The sequence below is a fragment of the Panthera onca genome, chromosome B3 (assembly GCF_046562875.1).
Source record: "Panthera onca isolate mPanOnc1 chromosome B3, mPanOnc1 haplotype 2, whole genome shotgun sequence".
Lineage (NCBI taxonomy): Eukaryota > Metazoa > Chordata > Mammalia > Carnivora > Felidae > Panthera > Panthera onca.
In genome coordinates this window covers 55,297,377-55,317,920 of record NC_138344.1, presented here as the reverse complement: position 1 = coordinate 55,317,920, position 20,544 = coordinate 55,297,377, and the positions used below count along the sequence as shown (strand labels likewise).

The 20,544-nt window shown below is 40.7% G+C and overlaps 1 long non-coding RNA gene across 1 annotated transcript in view; it reads left to right on the top strand.

Moving 5' to 3' along the window:
• Positions 1-11,889: 11,889 nt before the first annotated feature.
• Positions 11,890-20,544, top strand: part of LOC132669151 (uncharacterized) — a 47,164-nt gene continuing 38,509 nt past the window's right edge. Inside the window, exon 1 of the long non-coding RNA XR_013556273.2 lies at positions 11,890-12,439. This is a non-coding gene — a long non-coding RNA (uncharacterized LOC132669151). The remainder of the gene's footprint in view (positions 12,440-20,544) is intronic.

The following is a 20,544-nucleotide window of genomic DNA, read 5'->3' as shown; positions in this document are numbered from 1 at the left end:
ACTCCCAGGACTTGAGTTCTGCCTGCTTGATAGAGATAATAATGTCTACTTTTCCTATTGTAAGGATGAAAATCAAAGCTAATTGTATGAAAGACTTTGGTGAATTATGCTTATTTTAAGTTATTACTAATACTTACACATATAGTACTGGAGACAAGAGATGTCTCACCAAAGAAGCTTGGTTAGACTTTAATTATCATTCTTAAAACCTTAATAGTTCTGGAGGTACACATATAGGATACAAATTTAGGAAGAAATGACCTTTTTCTTTTCAGCATCCTCTAGTGCTAGAGATGCAGAATTGACCTATAAACTACAGTCACAGATCTTAGCATAAGCCAGAAGGAAATTCAAGAAAAATGGACATCTGGGGCACCTGGTGGTGCCCAGAATCGGTTAAATGTCCGATTCTTTGTTTGGGCTCAGGTCATGGTTTCACGGTTTGTGGGTTCAAGCCCTGTATCTGGCTCCATGCTGACAGGTAGAGCCTGCTAGGGATTCTCTCTCTCCTCTCTCTTTGCCCCTCCCTCCCCAAAGTAAATAAAGAAAACACTAAAAAAAGAAAGAAAGAAAGAAAGATGGACATCTTCTCTGGTACAGTGTTGCAGAGCAGAGAATGGTCACCAAACTCAGGTGTCTGACAGCACTGGGAAAACAGAATTTCTAGACAACCAGGGTGGCATGTTTGACCAATCACATACGTGAGGCTGCAGGCAGAGTGAGGCAAGTTTCAACATCTCGTCTGGGTCATCAGTGTGAAAGTTGACACAGAGCCCTTGATGGCATCAATGAATTTAAGCAGGAGTTCTTAGGATCCTGGAGAGAAGGGTGGTGAGGATTGGCAGTGGCAGAAAGGGACACCCGTTAGGACACTAATCTGAGGCAGGTATCAATCCCACTGTCCCATGTAGCTGTGAGGCAGCCTCAGAATCTCTTTCCCCGCAGCATTATAGGACACTGCTTTCCAGAAGCGGGAAGAAACTTAGGAGCTCTTTTCGACCTAGTTCTACCCCTGCTCCCCAACCCTTGCCCCACCATCATTCTGTGACTAAGGAAACTGAAACTGAGGGACAAAAAGAGGTTTCCTGTCCCCCGAGCTGCGTTGCCTTTGAAGACTCATCTTGGCTGGAAACCCATCCACACATCTACTTTTTGGAGTGTTCCTCTATAGCATCTCACCTTCCTTTTAAATCTTCCTTCAGAGGCAGAGATGCTAAGATCTAGGTACATTCACTCTACCCATGCTGAAGTCACTGCGTGCAGTCAAATGACCATCAGGCGAGGTGCAGGGAGGCCCCAGTTCCTCAGAAGGCGATGTCAAGGAAAGGAAACCACAGGCCTTTGTAGGGGAAGGAAAACAGAGCGACTTAACAGACAGAATTGTCAGTGACGTGATGGACTCGGGGGTGGGGGGACGGGGCACTGAACAGTGACCATTATGACACAGATTGGATAAAGTTGACAACAGCTGGCTCTACCCTTAATATTTTTGATAACTTCTTAATTTGCTAACCTTCTTGGTGATTGGAAGCAGTTGCATGGTCCAGGGCTGTACAGCAAGTTTCCAAGAGTCACTGCTGCGAGGTCCCCGCTGTGAGGCTCTCTGGACTCTGTCCATTTCTCCTCCCTCAGCCTCTGCTCGGATGGATTCTTAGGTCCCTTCACTGGCCGGCCCCCTACCTGTCCACACTCCTGTGACAGTGGACGATGAGCACGTGAATCTGCAAAGTGTTTTACTGGATGATGTCTATCCACCTCACAAGCTCTACAATTCTGGAAGTGGCATTTTACTTTGTTTGAATTCAAATCTCTCCACATTCTTTCTAAGAATATACTGACTCCTTTATGCATGGAAAACTTGGTTTGGAGTAGGAGAGGGTAGTTTCCCCAACAAAAATATTGGGCAAGTTACTATGTATGTATTAAGTGAAGAGAAGTAAAGGGATAGAGAAAAAAAGGAGTGGAAAAAGTAGAATCTCTTTCTCTCTCTCTTCTTTCCCCTCCCGCCCCCCACTGGGCTCTCCCTGTCTCTTCTATCAATTTGCAAAATTACTCATTGGAAGCTGAACTATGGAGGTTGGGCCACCTTAATTGGGTTTCCAAAGATTGAGTTGAATTGTGTCTCTTGGTGGCATATAGCTTGTTACCAGGGAGGGCCCTTTAAAGATTGTAAAATGACAGTTTGTTTTCTCTGCCTTATCAACCTGACCTCATAGATCCATAAGTCTCCCCAAGCTGCAGGTTCAAAGCTGAGCTAATGGTCATGATTCATATTTCAAGGGTCCATGTGTGTGAAGAGGGACCTTCCGCCTCCCCTAGGTATTTCTGGGCATCTCTAGGGATATCTCACATGTTCTTACACCTAGTTCTTTTTTTTTTTTTAATGTTTGTTTGTTTATTTATTTATTTATTTATTTATTTATTTATTTTTGAGAGAGAGAGAGAGAGAGAGAGAGAGAGCATGTGTGCGTGCAAGTGGGAGAGGGGCAGAGAGAGAGGGAGACACAGAAGGCTCCAGGCTCTGAGTTATCAGCATAGAGCCTGACACAGGGCTCAAACTCACGACTGGTGAGATCATGACCTGAGTCAAAGTTGGACGCTTAACTAACTGAGCCACCCAGGCGCCCCTACTTATACCTAGTTCTGATGGTTGTCCATTCCAAGCCCTCATAGATATTTGCCACTGAATGCATTATTTTGTCAAGGTCTCCGCCCCTGTGAGACTCTCTCTGTAGGTGCCAGTTCCCTTCCCAGGTGCCATTTCCTGGTGCTTCCAAGGCTAGACCCCTGGAGGTGCTAATATGGCAGCAGGTTCCATTGGATCTTGGCTGCACTGTGGCATTTTGTGCTCCTGGGTCTGGTTGGGTAGAAGGCCCTGGTATCTGGCATGTTTGTCATTCGGCTCTGAAGTCTCTCTGTCCATGGCCTCTCCGTGGACATGGAGAAGGAAGTGAGTGCCTTAGGACCTCAGTTCCCTTTCCTGCCCCCACCCCTGCCACAGGCAGTCTTACACACATGAGCTCTGAAAATCAGCACATGGCCTCGATGGTGCTTGTGGTCTCAGGAGTGTATATTTGTCACGTAATGCATTGTGCTGTGCACATTAAATATGTCCAGCTTTTTATATATCAGTAATATTTCAATAAAATGATATAAAAAATAGTAGCCCAATCAACCCTCTGCTTTTCTTTTTTAATATTGATATAATTCTCTCTGAACTGTGATATAAATGTGTTACTTAAAGTGACAAAGGTAACCAATAGAAGAAACAAAAGTAGTAATAACTATTAAATATCTGGAGGATAAGGAGGAGGGAAAGAAAATACTCTTTCTTCATATTTCCCCTCTCCTTCCCCTCAGTTCCTCCCTCTCCCCTCTCACATTCCTAGTGCCACTGCTCTTCTTCTGGCCCCCACTTGGTGTCTGTTCTCTGGCTCTTCCTCTTCCTTCCTGTCCCAGTCACAATGCTCAATTCCTGAGTGCTTGAAACTCCTATGTGTTGGGAAGTTCCTTTGTGTTACCAGTCAGTGGAGCAGTTTCATGGATGGTCCACTGTTGGCCCCAGTTGAAAATGAGTTTTTGGATGAGGCAGTTATCTGTGATCTTTGAGCAATCTGACTCTACGGAGGGTCGAGGCGGAAGTCAGAATCACAAAGAGGTTGTTTTTGAAGTTGCCCTTTTTCATTTTTGATGATATTTTGAGGAAGCATGTTTATGAAAGTGTACTCCTAACTCTACTTATGAAAATTATTTTGAGGCTGACGATTTTGAATCTTGAATCAAGACCAACGACCCAGTAAGTGTGAGGTCAAAATAAAGATCTTTCCAGACAAGGGCATCCTTGCTTAAAGTTATTTAAGGATGCATGTTAGAAAAAAATAAGAAAGAAAACCAAGAAAGAGTAAACATGAGGTTCGGGAAATAGAGGCTCCAACCCAAGAATGCAGTGAAAGGGAAGTCTGAGATGTCAGTCATGAAACCAGACGATACACTTCTTGAAGAGGCAGCCAAGCTTAATCGACAGCATTGACTGAGGGATGAAAAAATTGTAGGAAATCATAAAAGCACATTATTCTTTTGTCCATAAGAAAAAAGGCAACAGCCATTTGAAATTTCAGGAAAAACAAAAATCTTGACAAGATAGACTTGTCCAAACATGATGAAAACAATAAAGAGGTGTGAGTTTAAGCAACTGATAATGTATTAACAAAAGAGAATCCTTTTGGCCTTGATGCTAAAAATATTTCCCCCTACACAGCCCCAATGATCTGTTGGGAAGAAAATACAATCCTAGTACTCTACTTGGTTCAGCAGTGAGCCATATTTACTCACTCAACAATAGAAATTCCGCAAATTCACTTTTACCTTTTAAATTAATCAAGAGACGACACACACACACATGCCCGGCACCAGAGCATATGTAAATGTTAACAGCTTTGGTAATGCAAAGACCATGTCTATAGTTGTAGTTTATTCCACAAAAAAAAAAAAAAAAAAAAAAAAAAAAAGGAATTGAGATGTGGACCAAGGTTGATGGAGGATGAAATAGTGATGTAAATGTGTTACTTACAGTCACGAAAGTAACCAGGGGAAGAATTGAAAGTAGTAATATAAAAGAATAGGAGGATAAGGGGGAAGGAAGGTGAAGGATAATATAAAAAAGCTAAATTGTTATTTTAAGAGTAATTGGTACCATTTAAAGCTGATAGATGGAGAAATAGATATCTATGCTCATGATCCAGGATTATGCATGGTGGTGTGATTGCCTCCAGGGCATTGTGTGGACGTAGACTGGGGAGGGCGTCAAGAGAGAACCACTTTAAAACTCATCTCTCTCTCTCTCTTTTTTTTTAAACTATGCTCATTCTTGTTTTAATTAAACCTGAAATAAAAATTAAATTGTGTCCCTATTCAGGACAGAAAGTACTCAGCCACCACCAGGAATTAATTTTTTCATTTACATTTACCACATGCTACATGTTCATTTTTCTTTTTCTTACCCCTATTTCCCTCAGAATAAAATGACTGAGGTGGTAATTTCTGGCACTAGAATGTCATTTCTTAGAAAACAGACAGGACTGCTTCCAAGCTGGGATTTTATGACCAACTAGAAGAGCAGTTTTATTTATTTTTGTACTTATGTATATTTTTTAAATTGAAGTGTACTTGGCATACAATAGTGTATTCGTTTCAGGTGATTCAACATTTATAGACATTATGAAGTGATCAGCACAATAAATCTAGCTACCATCTGTCACCATACAAAGTTGTTACTTATTATTAGCTATATTACCTATTCTGTACTTTCTGTCACCATACAAAGTTGTTACTTATTATTAGCTATATTACCTATTCTGTACTTTATAACCCTGTCTTATTCATTTTATACCTGGAAGTTTATACTTTTTAATCCCCTTCCTCACTTCCCCCATCCCTCAACCTCCCCTCCCACCTGGCACCCACCAGATGGTTCTCCTTATCTATTTCCGTTTTGGTTCTCCGTCTGTTTCCGTTTGTTTTGTTTGTTCATTTGTTTCGTTTTTTTAGATACATAAAAGTGAAATCACACCATATTTGTCTTTCTCTGTCCAACTGACTTCACTTAGCATAATACCCTCTAGGTCCATCCATGCTGTTGCAAATAGCAAGATTTCAATCTGTTTTACAGCAGAGTAATAGTCCATTGTGTGTGTGTGTGTGTGTGTGTGTGTACCTCTTCTTTATCCACTTATCAATTGATGGACACTTGGGCTGTTTCTGTGTCTTGGCCTCATATATAAAGCTGCAAAGAGCATGGAAGTACATTTATCTTTTTGAATTAGTGTTTTCATTTTCTTAGGCTAAACACCCAGAAGTAGAATTGCTGGATCAAATGATAGCTCTATTTTTAGTTTCTTGAGGAACCTCCATAATGTTTTCCATAGTGGCTGTAACATTTTGCATTCCCATCAACATGCAAGAGGGTTACCTTTTCTCCGTATCCTCTCCAACACTTGTTATTTCTTTTCTTTCTTTTTTTTTTTATTCTAGCCATTCTGACAGGTGCCAGGTGATATCTCATTGTGGAGTGTTTTTTAATTTTTTTTATTTTTTAAATTTACATCCAAGTTATTTAGCATATAGTAAACAATGATTTCTGGAGTAGATTCCTTAATACCCCTTACCCATTTAGCCCTTCCTCCCTCCCACAACCCCTCCAGTAACCCTCTGTTTGTTCTCCATATTTAAGAGTCTCTTAATGTTTTGTCCCCCTCCCTGTTTTTATATTATTTTTGCTTCCCTTCTCTTATGTCCATCTGTTTTGTATCTTAAAGTCCTCATACAAGTGAAGTCATATATTTGTCTTACTCTGACTGACAAATTTCGCTTAACATAATACCCTCTAGTTCCATCCACGTAGTTGAAAATGGCAAGATTTCATTCTTTTTGATTGCCGAGTAATACTCCATTGTGTATGTGTGTATGTATGTATGTATGTGTATATATATATATATATATATATATATATATATATATATATATACCACGTCTTCTTTATCCATTCCTCCATCAATGGACATTTGGGCTTGTTCCATACTTTGACTATTATCGATAGTGCTGCTATAAATATTGGGGTGCATATGTCCCTTTGAAACAGCATACCTGTATCCCTGGGACAAATACCTAGTAGTGCAATTGTTGGGTTGTAGGGAAGTTTTATTTTTAATTTTTTGAGGAACCTCCATACTGTTTTCCAGAGTGGCTGCACCAGTTTGCATTCCCACCAGCAGTGCAAAAGAGATCCTCTGTCTCTGCATCTTCACCAACATCTGTTGTTGCCTGTTTCCACTTTTCCACTTTCTCTCCAGTTGCTTTGGGGGGGGCGGCGTGGTGGTGCTTTTCCTGTATTCTACCGCCCTGTCTCTGTCCTCTCTCCACATGCAAAGTGGCTCCCTGCCCTCCACGGCTTCTCTCTCCTCCAGTCACCTCTCCACACTGTGTACCTGCTGAATTCTGTGGTTCAGGTTGTGCAGATTGTTGTGTTAATCCTCAGATCGGTTTTCTAGGTGTGCAGGATGGTTTAGTGTTGGTCTGGCTGTCTGTTGTTGCCTGAGTTGTTAACGTTAGCCATTCTGACAGGTGTGAGGTGGTATCTCATTGTGGTTTTGATTTGTATTTCCCTGATGATGAGTGATGTTGAACATTTTTTCATGTGTTGGTTAGCCATCTGGATGTCTTCTTTGGAGAAGTGGCTATATTCATGTCTTTTGCCCATTTCTTCACTGGATTATTTGCTTTTTCTGGGTGGTGAGTTTGATAAATTCTTTATAGATTTTGGATACTGATCTATCTTTATCTGATTTGTTGTTTGCAAATATTGTCTCCTATTCCATTGGTTGCCTTTTAGTTTTGCTGATTGTTTCCTGCTCCGCGCAGAAGCTTTTTATTTTGATGAGGTCCCAATAGTTCATTTTTGCTTTTGTTTCCCCTGCTTCCGGAGACATGTTGAGTATGAAGTTGCTGCGACCAAGTCAAAGAGGTTTTTGCCTGCTTTCTCCTCGAGGATTTTGATGGCTTCCTGTCTTACATTGAGGTCTCTCCTCCATTTTGAGTTTATTTTTGTGTATGGTGAAGAAAGGGGTCCAGGTTAATTTTTCTGCATGCCACTGTCCAGTTTTCCCAGCACCACTTGCTGAAGAGACTGTCTTTATTCCATTGGATATTCTTTCCTGCTTTGTCAAAGATTAGTTGCCCATATGTTTGTGGGTCCATTTCTGGGTTCTCTGTTTTGTTCCATTGATCTGAGTGTCTGTTCTTGTGCCAGTACATACTGTCTTGATGATTACAGCTTTGTAGGATAGCTTGAAGTCTGGGATTGTGATGCTTCCAGTTTTGGTTTTCTTTTTCAAGATTGCTGTGGCTATTTGGGGTCTTTTCTTGTTCCATACAAATTTTAGGATTGTTTGTTCTAGCTCTGTGAAGAATGCTGGTGTTATTGTGATAGGGATTGCATTGAATATGTAGATTGCTTTGGGTAGTACCAACATTTTAACAATATTTGTTATTCCTACCCCGGAGCATGGAATATTTTTCCATTTTTGTGTGTGTGTGTCTTCTTCAAGTTCTTTCACAAGCTTTCTATAGTTTTCAGAGTATAGATTTTTTACCTCTTTCGTTAGATTTATTCCTAGGTATTTTATGGTTTTTGGTGCAATTGTAAATGGGATCTGTTCCTTGATTTCTCTTTCTGTTGCTTCATTATTGGTGTATAGGAATGCAACTGATTTCTGTACATTGATTTTTTATCCTGCAACTTTGCTGAACTCATGGATCAGTTCTAGCAGTTTTTTGGTGGAATATTTTGGATTTTCCATATAGAGTATCATGTCATCTGTGAAGAGTGAAAGTTTGACCTCCTCCTGGCTGATTTGGATGCATTATATTTCTTTGTGTTGTCTGATTGCTGAGGCTAAGACTTCCAGTACTATGTTGGATAACAGTGGTGAGAGAGGACTTCCCTGTGTTGTTGCTGACCTTAGGGGGAAAGCTCTCAGTTTTTCCCCATTGAGGATGTTATTACTGTTGGGTCTTTCCTATATGGCTTTTAAGATCTTGAGGTATGATCCTTCTATACCTACTTTCTGGAGGGTTTTTATTAAGAAAGGATGTTGTATTTTGTTAGATGCTTTCTCTGAATCTATTGAGAGGATCATGTGGTTCTAGTCCTTTCTTTTATTGATGTGATGAATCATATTGATTGTTTTGTGGATACTGAACCAGCCCTGCATCCCAGGTATAAATCCCACTTGGTCGTGGTGAATAATTTCTTTAGTGTATTGTTGGATCCAGTTGGCTAATATCTTGCTGAGGATTTTTGCATCTATGTTCATCAGGGAAATTGGTCTGTAGTTCTCCTTTTTAGTGGGGTGTTTGGTTTTGGAATCAAGGTAATACTGGCTTCATAGAAAGAGCTTGGAAGTTTTCCTTCCATTTCTATTTTTTGGAACAGCTTCAAGAGAATAAGTGTTAACTCTTTCTTAAATGTTTGGTAGAATTTCCCTGGCAACCATCTGGCCTGGACTCTTGTTTTTTGGGAGATTTTGATTACTAATTCAATTTCCTTACTGGTTATGGGTCTGTTCAAATTTTCTATTTCTTCCTGTTTCAGTTTCAGTAGTTTATATGTTTCTAGGACTTTGTCCGTTTTTTTCAGACTGCCCATTTTATTGGCGTATAATTGCTCATAATATTCTCTTATTATTGCTTGTATGTCTGCTGTGTTGGTTGTGATCTTTCCTCTTTCATTCTTGATTTTATTTATTTGAGTCTTTTCCTTTTTCTTTTTCATCACACTGGCTAGTGATGTATCAATTTTGTTAATTCCTTCAAAGAACCAGCTTCTGGTTTCATTGATCCGTTCTACTGTTTTTTGGTTTCGATAGCATTAATTTCTGCTCTAATCTTTATTTCCTGTATTCTGTTGGTTTTAGGTTTTATTTGCTGTCCTTTTTCCAGCCCTTTAAGGTATAAGGTTAGGTTGTGTATCTGAGACCTTTCTTCCTTCTTTAGGAAGGCCTGGATTGCTATATACTTCCCTGTTTTGTCCACCTTTGCTATGTCCCAGAGGTTTGGGTCTGTGGTGTTATCATTTTTGTTGGTCTCCATGAACTTTTTAATTTCCTCTTTAACTTCGTGGTTAGCCCATTCATTATTTCATAGGAGTTCTTTAGTCTCCAAGTATTTGTTATCTTTCCAAATTTTTTCTTGTGGTTGATTTTGAGTTTCATAGTGTTGTGGTCTGAAAATATGCATGGCATGATCTTGATCTTTTTGTACTTGTTGAGGGCCGATTTGTGTCCTAGTGTGTGATCTATTCTGGAGATTGTTCCATGTGCCCTGGAGAAGAATGTGTATTCCACTGCTTTAGGATAAAATGTTCTGAATATATCTGTTAAGTCCATCTGGTCCAGGTGCAATTCAAAGCCATTGTTTCCTTGTTGATTTTCTGTTTAGATGATCTTTCCATTGCTGTAAGTGGGGTGTTGAAGCCCCCTACCATGATGGTATTATTATCAGTGAATTTCTTTATGTTTATGATTAATTGATTTATATATTTGGGTCCTTCAAATTTGGAGCATAAATATTTATAATTGTCAGGTCTTCTTGGTGGTGATATATATCACCTTAATTATGATATAATGCCTTTCTTCATTTTTTGTTAGTCTTTATTTTAAAGTCTAGATTGTCTGATATAAGTTTGGCTACTCTGGCTTTCTTTTGGCAACCATTAGCATGATAGATGGTTCTCCATACCCTTACATTGAATCTGAAGATGTCTTTAGGTCAAACGTGGGTCTCTTGTAAACAGCATATAGATGGATCTTGTTTTCTTATCCATTCTGTTACCCTATGTCTTTTGATTGGAGCATTTAGTCCATTGACGTTTAGAGTGAGTACTGAAAGATATGAATTTATTGCCATCGTGTTGCTTGTAGAATTGGAGTTTCTGGTGGTGTTCTCTGGTACTTTCTAGTCTTTGTTGCTTTTGGTCTTTTTTTGTTTTGTTTTTGTTTCCATCTTTTCTCCCCTCAGAGAGTCCCCCTTAAAATTTCTTGCAGGGCTGGTTTAGTGGTCACGAACTCCTTTAATTTTTGTTTGTCTGGGAAACTTTTTATCTCTCCTTCTATTTTGAATGACAGCTTTTCTGGATAATGAATTCTTGCCTGCATATTTTTCTGATTCAGCACATTGAATCTATCCTGCCACTCCTTTCTGGCCTGCCAAGTTTTTGTGGATGGGCCTGCTGCAAACCTGATCTTTCTTCCCTTGTAGGTTAAGGGCCTTTTTCCCTTGCTGCTTTCATGATTGTTTCCTTGCCTGAGTGTTTTGTGAATTTGACTGATATGCCTTGATGATGGTCGGTTGTTTTGAATCTAGTGGGAGTACTTTGTGCTTCCTGGATTTTTATGTCTGTCTTTCCCCAGGTTAGGAAAGTTTTCCACTATGATTTGCTCACACAACCGTTCTACACTTCTTTCTCTCTCTCCCTCCTTTCTGGGACCACTATGATTCTGATGTTGTTCCTTTTTAGTGAGTCACTGATTTCTCTAATTCTTAAATTGTTCTTTTTTGCCTTAGTCTGCCTCTTTTTTTCTGCTCCATTATTGTCCATAAGTTTGTCCTCTATATCATTGATTCACTGCTCTGTCTTATCCATCCTTGCCACCGTGGCATTTATTCAAGATTGCAGCTCAGTTATAGCATTTTTTATTTCATCCTGACTAGCTTTTACTTCTTTTATCTCTGCAGAAAGGGATTCTAGTCTATTTTCAATCCCAACTAATATTCTTTTTATCATGATTCTAAATTCTGGTTCAGACATCTTGCTTGTATCTGTGTGGATTAAGTCCCTGGATGTCATTTCTTCCTGCTCTTTCTTTTGGGGTGAATTCCTTTATTTGATTATTTTGAAGGAGAAAAGGAATTAATAAGGTAAAAAAAATTAAAGTTAAAAACAACACACACACACACAATATCAAATAAATGATGCTAAATCCTACATGTGTTTTGTTCTGGTTGTTGAAAGGAGCTTGATAGATTAGAGAAAAAAGGGAGAAAAAAAAAGGAAAACGTTTGAAAATTTGAAAAAATGAATACAATGAAATAGAATAAAATGAATTGATGGAAGTAAAATAGAATTTGAAAAAAATTACAAAATAGTAAAGAATATAGTGAAAAACATTAAAGAAAAATATTTTTGATAAAAATTGAAAGTAAAAATAAAACTTTTCTCTTTCTGTGTTCAAGAAAAAGAAAAGAAATGAAAGAAAAAAATAAAAAGATGGATCAATGAACAGACTGAAATAAGATTGAAATTACCTCGTTTTCCCCTAGAAGTCAAACTGTGAAGCACTTTACAGGCCGTAAACTAAGCAGGTGGAGACACTTGTGATCCTGAAGAGTGAGGTTGGCTCAGCTGGGCAGGCTTAGTGTAATGGCTCTGTTCTCCACTAGAAGGCGCTGCTTGGCTTACTGGGGTAGATTGTTTTGGCGCTTGTAGGTGTGTATGCGCATGCTCAGGAAGCTATGGCGTCACCCAGCTACCCAGTCTCTGTTCTCCCCGCTCAGCAATCATGCACCTGTCCGTTGTCTCCAGCTTCCCTCCATTCCCTGCCTTTACGCTGTCCGTGACCAAGCCGTCAGGTTGCCAGGCAGCACCTCCCTCCTGAGTTTTATCTCCAATGCGACTGTGTTTCCCAACCCCTCACCTCTGAGGGACTGCGGTTTGACCCGCTCAGACCTTCTCACAGAGGGTCTCACCGAGCAATGGCTGGTGCTGGCTGCACCCAGGAACGTTCGGGAAACCTCGCTGCTGCTGATGCCCAGACTGCGGCTGGGTGCCAGCCCCACCCAGAAGAAGTTCAAGCAGTCATGTAGCAGCAACGTTTCAGGGATTATGGTAAGTAACAACACGCATTTGGCACCAATCTTCACCCTTAAGGTCCTTGTTCCAGCACCAGCTAATGTGGTTGTTCTCTGGGGTCTGCTGGGGCCTTTGCCTCTACCAAATGTCCTCCAAGCAGGGGGTGTGGGCCAAGGACCCCCCCAGAGCTCACTCTGCTCCTGGGGATTCACCCTTCCCACCAGAGCACCACCAGGTATCGAACTATGGAGTTTGAGACTTTGTGCTCCCCCTGTTCAGAGTCTTAATGGAATTTAAACCCTCTCCTTTCTCCCTTTTTTGTTCAGTCCCTGTGGCTGTTTCCACTTTTCCACTTTCTCTCCGGCTGCTTTTAGTGGCGGGGGGGGGGGGGGGGGGGGGGGGGGAGGGGGTTTCTTTTCCCAAACTCTCCCCCCATCTCCGTCCCGTATCTGCAAGCAAAAACAACTCCTGGCCCTCCGTGGCTTCTATCTCCCCCAGTTCACTTCTCCGTGCAGGGTACCTGCTGAGTTTTGTGGTTCAGGTTGTGTAGATTGTTGTGTTAATCCTCAAATCAGTTTTCTAGATGTGCGGGATGATTTAGTGTTGTTCTGGCTGTATCTCATGGATGGGAGATGCAAAAAAAACTTCCAAGCTGTTCTGCCATCTTGGCCCCTCCCCTCATTGTGGTTTTGATTTGCATTTCCCTGATGCTGAGTGATGTTCCAAATCTTTTCACATGTCTGATGGCCATCTATATGTCTCTGTGGAGAAATGTCTATTCAGGTTCTCTACCCATTTGAAATAGGATTTTTTTTTTTTGGATATTGAATTTGGATATTGAATTCCTTATATATTGCAGATATTAATGTCTTGTGGGTTTTATCATTTGCAAATATCTTCTCCCATTAAGTAGGTTGTCTTTTTGTTTTGCTGATGGTTTCCTTCACTGTGCAAAAGTTTTTGATGGAGTACCCGTTGTTTATTTTTGCTTTTGTTATCCTTGGAAAATAAGTTTATTCACTGAGTTCAGTGCAGCTAAAATTGGACAAGTTACCAGGAAGCATCGTCCCAAATGCCCACATGCCTGCATTTTCTCTTTGTGGGTGATGACACTGAGAACATTCTGTTCTCACAGATGGCCTCCTTTTGAAACATGAAAAGAAAACTGTAAACAGCAGTTTGCAACCTGTTTACCCACGTTCTCCTATGCCATAGTACCCTTGCAGCTGTGTCTGCCTAGAGAAGAATGCAGGAAATGCATGTGGTAATGGCTTCCCTCTTCTCACTCTGAAGGACCAACTTGGAAGGGCATAAGGTGAGGCTCTCACACTAGCCAGGAAGTGCTGGCCTCAGTTCGGGTGCCCAGTAACTATCAAGGAGCATCAGAGAGCCTGGAGACCCCCTTTGGCTTCTGAAGTTCATATGTGACCACACCACATAACATTTACGCACTGGGTATATCCACAACCCAAGTACTGACGGCCACCTAGGCCCACTTAACTGAAGAAGTAAGGTGGACTGTGGGCATTGGCACAGCCTTAGGAAGTTAGAGGACAGGCAGGCACTTTCCAAAACTCTGAAACAAAGATTTAGTCACTAGTACCCTAGTAGCTCTAAAGTGTTAACATTGCTTCCACAAATCCATAACTTCCTCTAAGGGAATTGGTTCTGCACTTAGTTCAGTACTTCACAAACCACAGAATGAAACATATGGGATTGAGTAAACCAATCTTCTATCCTTTGGTGCCATCACAAACTTCTGGGTCACCTCCTGTTGATGGATACTTGTTGGGCGAAGAACTTAGAATACCACAGACTGCATTTTATATCAAATGCCTTCAGACCACCTTGAGAGTTAAACCCATTCTTAGAGGAAGGAGAAATGAGAAATAAGATAATTAAGAGTCTGATGGAAAAAAAAATTCTAAGAAAAACTATAGAGACACAGACACAAATAGGAATCCAGTTTTTAAAAATTAAGTAGAATTGGAGCCCAAAAGTAGTGTATGACTGTGGGACCTCCTAGGGACAGGGGAAACTGGGCAGGTTGAATCCCAGTGTGATTGAACTCCTGCCGATCCAGGGGCCACTCAGAGGAAAAGCAGCTGGGGTGAGAGGCTGACCAGAGAGCGGGACATGCCACAGTAGCAAGAGGAGGTCAGGTCTGTTTCAACTCCTTCACAGCCAAATGGTGGTCTGGCCATGGCACTGGAGTACTTGTCCTTGAGAATTTAATTTGCAAGTGTAATTCATGTTTCCCTAGAGAATGCCACTCTAGGGTACCACAAGACACCGTGCCATGTACAGTGTTCAGACTCCCAACAAAGTCTCCCCAGCATTTCTGGGAAACCTCAGAGAATGTCTAGAAGGCTCCCACTGAGTAACAAGATTTTTATCACTGACTAGATGCCAGGGCTTCTCTTCCAGCTGTGTCCCACCACCATGGGGCTTATAAGCTCCCACTACACCACCACAATCTCTGTGCCTCATGTTATCAGAATTGCTGTTGATCTTATTCTTTGCCACCACCGGTGTTGAAGCTGGCCTTGTGTCTTCATCCCTTTGGTTGCTATAATGGAATACCATAGACAGAGTGGTTTACAAACAACAAACGCTTGTTTCTTCAAGGCTCTGGAGGCTGGGAAGTCCAAGATCAAGGCACTGGCAGATTCACAGTTTGGTGAGGACTTGCTTCCTGCTTCCTGCGTGGCCATCTTCTCACTGTGTTCTCATATAGCCGATGGGGCAAGGAAGCTCTCTGAGGTCTCCCTTATAAGGGCACTAATCTCATTCATGACGAGAGGCCTCACGCAAAGCCCCCACCTCCACATATCATCATATTGGGGATTAGGTTTCAACATATGGATTGGAGGAGGATACAAACATTTAGTCTATAGTGCCTTTAATGGCACCACTCCCCATCACTGTTCCAAGGCTGCACTGTGCTCAAATCCACAGTGTCCTACAGTGGCCCCCTTACAGCACTTCCTGATGTTCTCAGCATATTACAGATAATGTTTAGAGTTCCCTTGTATCTAGGTTGACTGAAGCATTTTTGCTGGACAGAGCTTGTGTGCCTGACTCTGTTCTCTTTTAGGATGGTTCTTTCCTGGAATATTTATCATGCCAGGTTACCAGACATGCTCAGAAATGCCTAAATTCAGCAGGGAACCTGACTTAGGTTCCAGTGAAAACCACCTTGCTGATTGTGGGTTTTTTTTGAATCTGGTATCTACCCAGAACTGTACCTTGTTTTGTGGCAGAAAATAAGTGGAGTGCATTGCTTTTGTCTTGAGAAACTTAAAAACATGTTGGGAAAACAAGATATGCTCCTAAAATAACCGGTTAAGTAGCAAAATCAAGTGAAATACAAGTGATTATTGAAATGTGCGATACAGAAATTAGAAGATTGTGAATCATCTTGTGTCACGTACTGAAGTGCTGAGAAAGCTTGTAGAGGAAAGATTTGAGTTTGATCCTAACTGATCTTGGCTGTCAGTGACAGGAACCCAATTCAAATTCCCTTAGAAAAGGAACCGTACATCCAGAGTTCATCTGTCTTCAGGCATAGCTAGATGCAGTCATCAGAATTTAGTCTTCACTGTTGCTTTGTGTTTAGACAAAGGTAGACTAGTGAAGGGTTTTCTTAACATGCCCAAGGCAGCATGTTAGTACATTTTCTTTGCAGATAGGCTACTGAATAATAATAACTATGATTTATTGAATCTTTACTAGGTGTCAGGCACATTTATTTTATAGATGAGGAAATCAAGCATACTTTAGGGAGATAATGCAATCCTTCTGACAGACCAAGCAAGTGGCAGGGCTGATAATGAAACCTGATACTGTAGTTGTCTAACTTCTGAATTCATGTTTTACACAATTGTGCTCTTTTCAACAAATTCACTGTTGTGTCCTACCCATCTTCATAGCCTCACTAAAGTCTGTTAATGGCAGGAATGACCATTTTAGAGTGGGATATCCACTGACTGAGTCCCTTGTTGGCCCTGCCCTCCTCTGAGACTCTTCCCAACTAATAGCTCAGTGAGCAACTGGGACATGTTAAGTGACCATGAAGAGCTGTATTGCCATTGTATCCCCTCTTCTTCCATCTGGCACCTAAGTAGCAGATCCTGGTGTAACAACAACCAGTGACAGCCCCAGTGGACTGCAGAACGGGCTCTGTGAATGGACGGAGACTAGTGGCATGTTGCATTAATGGTGACCCAATTTCTTGGTTTCTCTGAATGTCAGGGTCCAGGTATAAAAGAGAACAGAATGATGTGGTGAGCCCAGAATGGATGAAATATGGTCTTAGATTGGAAGAGTAAAAGTATGGTCTTGAATTTTAGATTAAGCTCTCTAAAATGCGTCTCATAGTGCCTCACACTAAGCAGGTTCACATAATTGTAAGCCGGTATTATCATTACTGCTACTACTACCACCAGTACTGTTACTACTGCTGCTGCTGCTGCAATTGCTACCCCTCCCTCTTCTCTTCTTCCTCCTCCTCTATCTATTATACTGGTTGTACTTTTTATAAAACAGCATAATGATGTTTATAATGAAATACTTCTTAATGATAACATCAGTCAGGATTCTTTTGATGGCAAGTAACAAAAGACCTACCCAACTCAACATGGCTTAAGTGTAAAGAGATTTATTATTTCCTATAAGAAGTCCAGTCATGAGGCAGTTCCTAAACCAGTTAATTCAGCACCCAGCTATGGAGTAGAGTACCTAGTTCTTTCCATCTTTGACCTGCCAGGTTAACTGTGCTAGTTTTTATTCTCATGCTTATCCTCCAGTGGTGAGAGATGGTGGAGGCATCTCTATCATATTCTCATACATCCATATTGAAGGCTGGGAAAGAGAACCCTACTTCACTGCAGCTCTTTTTAAGAGTGAGAAAAAATTTCCCAGAAATTTCTCTCCAGACTTTACCTTTATCTCAGTAGCCAGAATTGTATCACATGGCCATTCCCGAAGCAATGACTGGCCAAGGGAAATATAATCCCCATAACTGGTGTGAGGGGAAGTGGCCTGTACTTTCTAAAGTCTATGCACTCTTGAACAATGTCAGGGTTTGATTAGCATGAAAAGAATTGGAAGATGGCCATTAGGTGCATAACCAGCAGGATTAGCCACAATGATGTTGCTGGAGCTGTCTCTCAATGTAAGCAACCTGATTGCAGCCTGAATTTTCCACAATTCTATGTTTTCCACTCCTTGAGAATAGTAAGAATCAAAATGGAATGATTTTGGAGCTGAATAAAGTGTAGCAATCATATATATTTTTCCTGTAGTTATGTCTTGTTTTTATTATGAGAACTGAGATTTCATCAAGCTAAAAACAAGATCTCCAGTGGTTATTAGACCCCAGTGACTTTTTTTTTTAAACCTCTATACTGAGTTAAGAAAGCCCAGAACAAACTTCATTAGGCTTGAACATTATTGTGAGAATAGAGGGTGGAGAACTAAGAAAGGCATGTCATCAGAAATGTCCTCTTTCCAGTCTTTAAATATATTTGTAATACTTTCAAATGTAAAGGAGGTAGTAGGAAGAGTGAATACCTTTATTTGATGGAATCAAAATCTTAAAGATTGTAATAGAACTGGCCATTGGACTAAGAGAATTAAAACTAATTTTCATGAGAAAAAGCAAATAGAAGTTCCTTAATCAGACCTCAAAAGCAATTATTAAAATATGAAAAGGTAGTGTAGGGGTATGTGTGAGGTAGGAAATCTGATTCTACTTATGAAAAATAACTTATACATTGAGTCAGGAAAGTTAGTTTATATTGCAGTAACAAATAACCCCCAAATCATGTGCATAATGCAACAAAAGTTTATTTTTTAGTCAAAGTGTGCTGCATGTCCAGGCAATATGCCAGGGCATCTGTCCTCCGTGTGTTGGCTGAGCATTCCAGCTTGATTCAATCCATGACGCTTCCTAATCAACACATGAGTTGACAATTGCTATGATGGGAAAAAGCGGGCTGGAAAGTTGAGAATGAGTACTTAAATGTCTCAACTTTGAATTGACATATGGGACCTCTGATTTTTTTTTTTTTCATTGACCAGAGATGGTCACATAGTCAGCTAACTTCAAGGGTTGGAGACATGTATTCCTCTCAAGTGCCTGGGGAATAGAGCAGAATTGGCCAGTGATGACCAGAAGCATCTTTAATTTGTCTATCACACAAATTTTAGTGGGAAGTTCATTATGAGTCCAAAATACCATTAGGCTGTTAGAATCTATGTAAATGTGAGGCTACATTGATTGTAGTAAAATCTCAGAATAATAGAGCTAATAATGAGTTTACTTCCCTACTCTGGACAGAATGTTCATTGAGTGTTGTGCTCACTCAAGGGACTATAAGAGGTCCTCTGGGGGTGTGAGAGGAGAGGAGCTAAATGCAGAATGGTCAACAGCTCTTTATGTTTACACTGGAGACGTCTTCTGAGGACAGTTAGCCATCTATCCTTAAATATATTAATATTTGATTTGCTTTACTGGGCTGTGAGTGGTAATTTACAGGGAGGAATATTTCTGTTCAGTTTGAGTCTTTTTCAGTCAAAACTACATGGATTGCCCCATGGGGAGGAGAGTTCCTTCTCAAGGGTGGAGTCTGAGCATAGGATGAACCTCCTCTTTGGAACAAAGTTTGAAAGAAAAGGAAAATCCAAGCATCATATGGCTCATTGGACTAGATAGCCCTTAAAGATGCTGACAGCCCCACATTTGATAATCAGATGGTTCTTAAATCGCCTATCACTCCCATCTGGGTGATCACCCCAGGACTTCCCAAACCCACTGGCACTTGCTTGGGCTTCCTTCCAGAGTCCTGGACCATATATTGCTGGTGCCTGCCTACACAAATAAGAAACTGATGACTTCTATGCCAAAGGTAAAGAAGATGGGGTGTGGTTCTGAGCCCTGGGTTGCTGTATTTTATCCAGAATTGTATTCATAAGGCAGCTCCAAGTCATTCCAGAGCTAGTTATGGAAACATATGAGAAGCCACATACCCTATTGTCTTTCTGCAATGAAGCTGGGCTGAACTAATGCAAACCAAATTTGATTTAAACCAAAAATAAAATCAAGAAATTCTTGTTAGAGAATTTGTATGTCATTTTATCCTTGAGTGAATTTTTACAGCTGAGTTGGAAACTCTATCAAATAGATATTAGAACTTCTTTGACAACCTTTGACATACATGTTAGCCAGGGTGTGCATGTGGACTATCCAGAACTGCCCTGCTGAGCCACCAGGGGTTAACTACATTCTTCACTCAGTAATCATTTCCTGACATCTTCCTGATGACACACACTCACACACACACACTTTTTTCTTCTTGTTTCAATTCATGAGTTGCACTTTCTTGGTTACTATGGCTGCAAATTGTTGATACTGGATTCATAGTCAGGTTTTTATTCCTTTTTGTCATTTTTTCCCATGAACTAATCAGCCACAGTGGAGTTAAAAATACGAGTAAATGTGAACCTTCCACAAAGCATTTTTATATTCTATTGCCATTCCCTTCATACCCTTTGTCAGTTAGAGTTGTTAACATAAGAAAATAAAAATGTTCAGCCTCCTCCCCTTTCCCATCTCCTCTTCCTTCTCATTTCCCGAGCTTCAGAGGAGAAGAACCATCAACCATTTCCCATCAGGACTCTGTAGAGTAACATATGTCCTCAATTACTGGGATGAGAAACTGAAGGCACCTTTTGGGTTGGTGATGGATGACTGGTTGGCCTCTGCTCTTTGTTGGATCTGCACCACGGATGCCACAGTTTCAGTGGGTTATTTGTCTTGTGTAGGCAACTATGTTTGGTAGTAATAATATTGGCTGACCTTTATTGAGTGCTTGCTGTGTGTCAGGCACAGTTCTGCGAATTGTATATGTTTCACCCACTTAATCCTTGCTACAAGCCTGTGAAATAGGTACTATTAGTATCTCTGTATGAAGAGAGGCACAGAAAACTTGAGTAACTTTGCCAAAGTCACACAGCCAGGAAGTGGTCAAGCTGGGATTGGAACCAAGACAGTTTAGTTGTAGATTCAAGCTCATTAAGCACTGTGCTAGACACCAGTACCACAAAGTATCACAACCTTCTTGAGTTTTGATTTCGGG